Source organism: Echeneis naucrates, chromosome 7 (assembly GCF_900963305.1).
Source record: "Echeneis naucrates chromosome 7, fEcheNa1.1, whole genome shotgun sequence".
Lineage (NCBI taxonomy): Eukaryota > Metazoa > Chordata > Actinopteri > Carangiformes > Echeneidae > Echeneis > Echeneis naucrates.
Genome location: NC_042517.1, coordinates 18,149,205 through 18,158,337, shown reverse-complemented (window position 1 = coordinate 18,158,337; position 9,133 = coordinate 18,149,205).

Here is a 9,133-nt window from a genome sequence, read left to right as displayed (position 1 = left end):
TTCCAGTTTAGCCGGAGCTTTTTTAGCCAGTTATGGCCATTCAGAGAGACCACCCTCGGACAGCAATCCTTTGGCCTGCATACGATTTCAGCTTTAACTTGTGAGCTGGTTTTAAGGCGAAATGGGTGAGGTTTGTCTGGTAAAAGTTTTCAGAAACCACCGACACTGCTGAGCCTGTGTCAAGAAACATTGTGGTGTCCAAGATGAACTGTGTAACCTTTTTCCCAGCTTGAGGTTGAATACACTGCATACAATCCAAAAACGTTCTGCCTCATCACCACTTCTGGATGCATTCCTTTCAGTTCCAACATGCTGACGTGAAGATGTGCCTTTATTTTCCCTACATGCACGGGCAATGGGTCCAATTTTGGAGCAGGCATGACACTTTTCACTCTTAAATCTGAAGTCGCATGCTGAGTGTTTGCCACCACATCTGTAACATGTTTGCTGTACATCTGTGTCTCTTTTAGCTCCTTTTTGTGCCTTTGCTTTATTATTTGCCCATCTGAATTGTCCTTTCCTCCCCTTCTCAGAAAAAGTGCTGACACTAGATAGGACATTTACCTGGTGAAGTCCACTGTGTCCACAAAACTCCACTGTATTTTTGGACGCAACCTACCTGAAGGACGTGAAGGAATTGGACAGAGTCCACCTAATGAAGAGTATACAGAAACCAGAAAAAGAAATCGTATAAATGATACTGTTGGATAAAAAGCAGTAGCATTCAAACGGGTACTCTGGAAATGTCAGGACATCTAATCTCGGTCGGAAGATTCTCTCGCCACGTAAGGCAGTTTGAATTAGTTGGGCCTCGATATCAATTGGATTGGCAATGAATGGGCAATCCATGTCTAACAGCCTTCTTTGTGGGGGAGGAGACGGGTAGAAACTCAAGATTTCTTAAAGAAAACCTGCCAGCGAGCAGCATATATTCACAGAGTCTGTTGCCATGGTGATTGACTCAATAGTTTCAGATACCAGTCTTTCTGGAACAGATAACTGAGTGAGTGAGTTTCCCTCATCTCAGGGTTACATACTCAGAGTTTTCACATAACCTGCTCTCTGGAATACCTCCTTTGAACACACATGGAATCGGCTCCCAAAGGATATCAAACCTGCTCAAACAATTACTAGTTTTATGGAAAATCTGAAACCTGCTCTCCACATCCTTCATTTAACATTTTGAAGATGCAGTTAAATTTGATGTTTCTGTTTTTAGGTTCTGGGTTTTTAAACTTCTTCCGTATTGTACTTTTTACAGAGATTTTTCACATTTGCTTTTATTCACATTGAATGGCCTCTATCTTTAGTAATGTGCTCTGCAAAGAAACTTGCACTGCCTTGATTTCTGACTGATGAGAGATTAGTAATGCCCTCTGTAATACTGTAGATACATTTTAAAACAAGCAACATATAGAGACACACAAAAAGTCTTATTTCTTGTTGTCATCTTCACGACTACAGTGGCAGCTTTAGCTGATGGAGGAGAAGAGTTGGCACCTGCAAACTAAAAGAATTTAACCAAGCCCAAAAAACGGTTCTCCACCATGTCAGTAACTGTACATCATTAATAGATATTACACAAACACGAAAACAGCACAAAGAGAAGGAGAACAGGATGTATTCGTTGGCTCTGTCTGACTAGTTTGTCGAAGCCAGATGACAGCTGATAATAACCCTGGACACAAGAAAACAAAAACCACCCAGCAGCATCTATGTGTTGGTCTTGTGTGACTAGTTTGTATCACCTGTGCTGGCAGCTGCACCTAATGATGCTGAAGGAGTGCTGAGTTGGCACCAAATCTGCTCCTCTTGCCCAACTCCAATGCTCAATGAATTCAACTTTAGCAGTGCAGTAAATATAGTGAGTTTCTTTACTAAGTGCTTGCTGTTTGTTGTTACTATTTATCATATTATATCTATATTCGGCCATCTGTCTGTCTGTGATAGACATATAGGAAGCTTTCATTGCTGAGATTGTTTGCTAAATTTTCAGACAAGTCAGAATTTTAATTGCGCTGTTCCAATGCCATAGCATATAAGGAAAAGACACTTGGGCACATGAGGGATTAACCAATGCTGGATAGCAACACCAATGTCTGCGCCATGAAAAAAATAAGTGGCTGGATACAAAATACTTCTTTAAAGCTTCTGTAAACACAGATCTGTTAAGGAAGAACGAAGGAAGGTTTGGACCTGGAGCTTACCTGCTGCCTAGAACATTTAAGACTTCATCCCATGTTCAAGACTTCGAGAAATGTATTCAAGCCTTTATATCCTTTAGGATCAATCATTTCAACACCTTTCTCAGAGTTTATCAAACAAGACCATTAGACAGCTGCAGCTTCTTCTTCTTACTGCTGTAGTGCAAAGTTCAAACTAAAACTATGAAATGAGCTTGTTACTCCAGTTTTCAGGTCTTCGCCGCTGGCCTCCAGTCACATACAGAAGTGAAAATAAAACAGATTTTCTACAAGGTAGTAAATGGTATGGGCCAAAATGTATTTGTGAAAAGTTGAGTACATATGAGCCAAACAGGTCTCTAAGATCCACACCAGCTGGTCAGTCAGGGGTACCTAGAGTTAAATCTAAGAAGGGGGAACGACTTTCAGCCACCTTCAGATGAAGATGGTTGGAACCAGCTAAGTATGGATAGAAAATATATCCAATTTATTCCTGGCTTTTGAGAAGAAAACTTCTGCACATTAAATGATCTCTGTGGATGATAATGTGCACCACAAATCAACCTGTCTTGCCTTGCTTTGATGGGGAATTGGTTATGTCCAGTACGCTCCACAAAGGTGAAAAAAAGAGACGTGCTACCAGATCCATTTCTTGACGTACACTTATAAAGAAAGCCACAGGATAATGGCCAGCTGTGCACACCTGACCGAGAACCCGAAACAAAGGTAGACACACAAATTTCCTGATAGATGACCTGGAACTGTCACATTATCCAATACAATTACCCTAAATTCCGGATTATAAACCCCTACTTTTTTTCCCATCCTTTGAGTACTGCAGCTTATACCGTGGTGCAGATGATATATGTTGTGTTTTTGTCTGTTTTTTTTTTTTTTTGCCGCCAAAAGCATTTTGCTTCCTATCATGAGACCATCCAGGTTAACACATAGTTCACAGTGATCCAATAAAATTGTACGATGAATTAACACACTTGCACAACTAAAAGATAGAAAATCTGTCATTTTGCTCACCCTCAACATGGAAAACTCTCAAAGAATGGTAGCTTTGCAGCGTATTTGTGTTCCCAATACATATAGCCAAAAAACCAGCCGTGTTACAGGCACTGTTGGAAAAAAACATTTGCAGTATCTATGTATATGTATGTTACCATACGCATTTACAGTAATTAAAAACTTAAAAACCTCACGTGTAACATTTCTGTGTAAATATCTCATAATACAATGTGGAACACCTGCGCCTTATACTCCGGTGCGGCCTATGCAAGTACAAAATTGAGTTTCTTTCTAAAATTAGAGGCTGCAGCTTATATTCAGGTGCGCTCTATAGTCCGGAAGTCACGGTAAAAACTTTGTTTTTCCTATAGGGAGGCTGTTTTCACAGCTTGCATGGGAACCACATCAGCTCACAATCACACAGCAGGGACCTGTATGTGTGTCCTGACAGTAACAGGAAGACCCTTATTTGACTTTAACTCATTTTTTAAAAAGGTTGCAGCTCCTAATGTGTGAATCTTTGGCATATGATTTTCTTCCAGTTTGCACATTGTGAAAAAAGTGAAAATGGTCCGGTGATTCATTATTCACATTACTATTATTACTATAATTATAATTAAGTCTATAATATTGTATTATAGATTTGACTTATTTTTATTCTTTTATCTGTCTGTTATCATGATGTTTGAAGTTTTTATTTGTTTTCTTGTGAAGCACTTTGGATTTTTTTCTGATATTTTAACAAGGGTTTTGAGAATCTGTTGTAAATTCTCTATGGTTCCCTGAAAGTCAGGCTCAAAAATGGATGAAGGTGGTTGGATTCAGCTCCCAAAGGATATCAAACCTGCTCAAACAGTTACTAGTTTTATGCAAAATCTAAAACCTGCTCTCCACATCCTTCAATTAACATTTTGACGATGCAGTTAAATTTGATATTTCTGTTTTTAGGTTCTGGGTTTTTAAACTTCTTCCGTATTGTACTTTTTACAGAGATTTTTCACATTTGCTTTTATTCACATTGAATGGCCTCTATCTTTAGTAATGTGCTCTGCAAAGAAACTTGCACTGCCTTGATTTCTGACTGATGAGAGATTAGTAATGCCCTCTGTAATACTGTAGATACATTTTAAAACAAGCAACATATAGAGACACACAAAAGGTCTTATTTCTTGTTGTCATCTTCACGACTACAGTGGCAGCTTCAGCTGATGGAGGAGAAGGATTGCAGAGTTGGCACCTGCAAACTAAAAGAATTTAACCAAGCCCAAAAAACGGTTCTCCACCATGTCAGTAACTGTACATCATTAATAGATATTACACAAACACGAAAACAGCACAAAGAGAAGGAGAACAGGATGTATTCGTTGGCTCTGTCTGACTAGTTTGTCGAAGCCAGATGACAGCTGATAATAACCCTGGACACAAGAAAACAAAAACCACCCAGCAGCATCTATGTGTTGGTCTTGTGTGACTAGTTTGTATCACCTGTGCTGGCAGCTGCACCTAATGATGCTGAAGGAGTGCTGAGTTGGCACCAAATCTGCTCCTCTTGCCCAACTCCAATGCTCAATGAATTCAACTTTAGCAGTGCAGTAAATATAGTGAGTTTCTTTACTAAGTGCTTGCTGTTTGTTGTTACTATTTATCATATTATATCTATATTCGGCCATCTGTCTGTCTGTGATAGACATATAGGAAGCTTTCATTGCTGAGATTGTTTGCTAAATTTTCAGACAAGTCTGAATTTTAATTCCGCTGTTCCAACACCATAGCATATAAGGAAAAGACACTTGGGCACATGAGGGATTAACCAATGCTGGATAGCAACACCAATGTCTGTGCCATGAAAAAAATAAGTGGCTGGATACAAAATACTTTTTTAAAGCTTCCGTAAACACAGATCTGTTAAGGAAGAACGAAGGAAGGTTTGGACCTGGAGCTTACCTGCTGCCTAGAACATTTAAGACTTCATCCCATGTTCAAGACTTCGAGAAATGTATTCAAGCCTTTATATCCTTTAAGATCAATCATTTCAACACCTTTCTCAGAGTTTATCAAACAAGACCATTAGACAGCTGCAGCTTCTTCTTCTTACTGCTGTAGTGCAAAGTTCAAACTAAAACTATGAAATGAGCTTGTTACTCCAGTTTTCAGGTCTTCGCCGCTGGCCTCCAGTCACATACAGAAGTGAAAATAAAACAGATTTTCTACAAGGTAGTAAATGGTATGGGCCAAAAGGTATTTGTGAAAAGTTGAGTACATATGAGCCAAATAGGTCTCTAAGATCCACACCAGCTGGTCAGTCAGGGGTACCTAGAGTTAAATCTAAGAAGGGGGAAATGACTATCAGCCACCTTCAGATGAAGATGGTTGGAACCAGCTAAGTATGGATAGAAAATATGTCCAAATTATTTCTGGCTTTTTAGAAGAAAACTTCTGCACATTAAATGATCTCTGTGGATGATAATGTGCACCACAAATCAACATGTCTTGCCTTGCTTTGATGGGGAATTGGTTATGTCCAGTACGCTCCACAAAGGTGAAAAAAAGAGACGTGCTACCAGATCCATTTCTTGACGTACACTTATAAAGAAAGCCACAGGATAATGGCCAGCTGTGCACACCTGACCGAGAACCCGAAACAGAGGTAGACACACAAATTTCCTGATAGACGACCTGGAACGGTCACATTATCCAATACAATTGCGGAATATAAGCTGCAACTTTTTTTCCATCCACTGAGTACTGCAGTTTATACCACGGTGCGGCTGATATATATTGTGTTTTGTTTGTTTTGTTTTTTTATGCTGCCAAAAGCATTTTGCCTCGTATCATTAGACCATCCAGATTAACACATAGTTCACAGTGATCCAATAAAATTGTACGATAAATTAAACACACTTGCACGACTATAAGATAGAAAATCCGTCATTTTGCTCACCCTCAACATAGAAAACTGTTGAATAAAGGCATCTTTGCAGCGTATTTGTGTTACTGATACGTATAGTCAAAACCAGCCGTGTTACAGGCACTGTTGGAAAAAAACATTTGCAGTATCTATGTATATGTATGTTACCATACGCATTTACAGTAATTAAAAACTTAAAAACCTCACGTGTAACATTTCTGTGTAAATATCTCATAATACAATGTGGAACACCTGCGCCTTATACTCCAGTGCGGCCTATGCAAGTACAAAATTGAGTTTCTTTCTAAGATGAGAGGCTGCAGCTTATATTCAGGTGCGCTCTATAGTCCGGAAGTCACGGAAAATACTTTGTTTTTCCTCTAGGGAGGCTGTTTTCACAGCTTGCATGGGAACCACATCAGCTCACAATCACACAGCAGGGACCTGTATGTGTGCCCTGACAGTAACAGGAAGACGCTTGTTTAACTTTAACTAATTTTTAAAAAGGTTGCAGCTCCTAATGTGTGAATCTTTGGCATCTGGTTTTCTTCCAGTTTGCACATTGTTAAAAAAGTGAAAATGGTCCGGTGATTCATTATTCACGTTACTATTATTGCTATAATTACAATTAAGTCTATAATACTGTATTATAAGTTTGAGCTCTTTTTATTCTTTTATCTGTCTGTTATCATGATGTTTGAAGTTTTTATTTGTTTTCTTGTGAAGCACTTTGGATTTTTTTCTGATATTTAACAAGGTTTTTGAGAATCTGTTGTAAATTCTCTATGGTTCCCTGAAAGTCAGGCTCAAAAATGGATGAAGGTGGTTGGATTCACCTCCCAAAGGATATCAAACCTGCTCAAACAATGACTAGTTTTATGCAAAATCTAAAACCTGCTCTCCACATCCTTCATTTAACATTTTGACGATGCAGTTAAATTTGATATTTCTGTTTTTAGGTTCTGGGTTATTAAACTTCTTCCTTATTGTACTTTTTACAGAGATTTTTCACATTTGCTTTTATTCACATTGAATGGCCTCTATCTTTAGTAATGTGCTCTGCAAAGAAACTTGCACTGCCTTGATTTCTGACTGATGAGAGATTAGTAATGCCCTCTATCATAGATACATTTTAAGAAAAGCAAAACATAAAGACACACAAAAAGTCTTATTTCTTGTTGTCATGTTCACGACTACAGTGGCAGCTTCAGCTGATGGAGGAGAAGGATTGCAGAGTTGGCACCTGCAACCTAAAAGAATTTAACCAAGCCCAAAAAAAGGTTCTCCACCATGTCTGAAACAATAGATCTTTAATAGATATTACACAAACACGAAAACAGCACAAAGAGAAGGAGAACAGGATGTATTCGTTGGCTCTGTCTGACTAGTTTGTCGAAGCCAGATGACAGCTGATAATAATCCTGGACCCAAGAAAACAAAAACCACTTAGCAGCATCTATGTGTTGGTCTTGTCTGACTAGTTTGTATCACCTGTGCTGGCAGCTGCACCTAATGATGACGAAGGAGTGCAGAGTTGGCACCAAATCTGCTGCTCTTGCCCAACTCCAATGCTCAATGAATTCAGCTGTGATAGACATATAGGAAGCTTTCATTGCTGAGATTGTTTGCTAAATTTTCAGACAAGTCAGAATTTTAATTGCGCTGTTCCAATGCCATAGCATATAAGGAAAAGACACTTGGGCACATGAGGGATTAACCAATGCTGGATAGCAACACCAATGTCTGTGCCATGAAAAAAATAAGTGGCTGGATACAAAATATTTCTTTAAAGTTTCTGTAAACACAGATCTGTTAAGGAGGAACGAAGGAAGGTTTGGACCTGAAGCTTACCTGCTGCCTAAAACATTTAAGACTTCATCCCATGTTAAAAATCTGGGAGTAATCATTGACAGATATGTTGGAGTCACATTGACCAAATCAAAGCTAAGGCTAGATCTGTGTTTTGGTATCTATTAAACATAGCAAGGGTCAAAGACTTTTGCGTACTAAGACTTCAAGAAATGTATTCAAGCCTTTATATCCTTTAGGATCAATCATTTCAACACCTTTCTCAGTGTTTACCAAACAAGACCAATAGACAGCTGCAGCTTCTTCTTCTTACTGCTGTAGTGCAAAGTTCAAACTAAAACTATGAAATGAGCTTGTTACTCCAGTTTTCAGGTCTTTGCCGCTGGCCTCCAGTCACATACAGAAGTGAAAATAAAACAGATGTTCTACAAGGTAGTAAACGGTATGGGCCAAAATGTAGGTTTGGACCTGGAGCTTAAAAACTTAAAAAACCTCACATGTAACATTTCTGTGTAAATATCTCATAATACAATGTGGAACACCTGCGCCTTATAGTGCGGTGCGGCCTATGCAAGTACAACATTTAGTTTCTTTCTAAAATTAGAGGCTGCAGCTTATATTCAGGTCTTTGGCACATGGTTTTCATCCAGTTTGCACATTGATGTGGTGTGAAAATGATAACTTTGTTAAGAATGGTGTGGTGATTCATTATTCACATTACTATTATTACTATAATTATAATTTTGTCTATGATATTGTATTATAGATTTGACTTATTTTTATTCTTTTATCTGTCTGTTATCATGATGTTTGAAGTTTTTATTTGTTTTTGTTTTCTTTGGAATTTTTTCTGATATTTAACAAGGGTTTTGAGAATTTGTTGTAAATTCTCTATGGTTCCCTGAAAGTCAGGCTCAAAAATGGATGAAGGTGGTTGGATTCAGCTCCCAAAGGATATCAAACCTGCTCAAACAGTTACTAGTTTTATGCAAAATCTAAAACCTGCTCTCCACATCCTTCAATTAACTTTCTGATGATGTAGTTCAATTTCGTATTTCTGTTTTTAGGTTCTGGGTTTTTAAACTTCTTCCTTATTGTACTTTTTACAGAGATTTTTCACATTTGCTTTTATTCACATTGATTGGCCTCTATCTTTAGTCATGTGCTCCACAAGGAAACTTACCCTGCCTTGATTTCTGACTGATGAGAGATTAGTAAT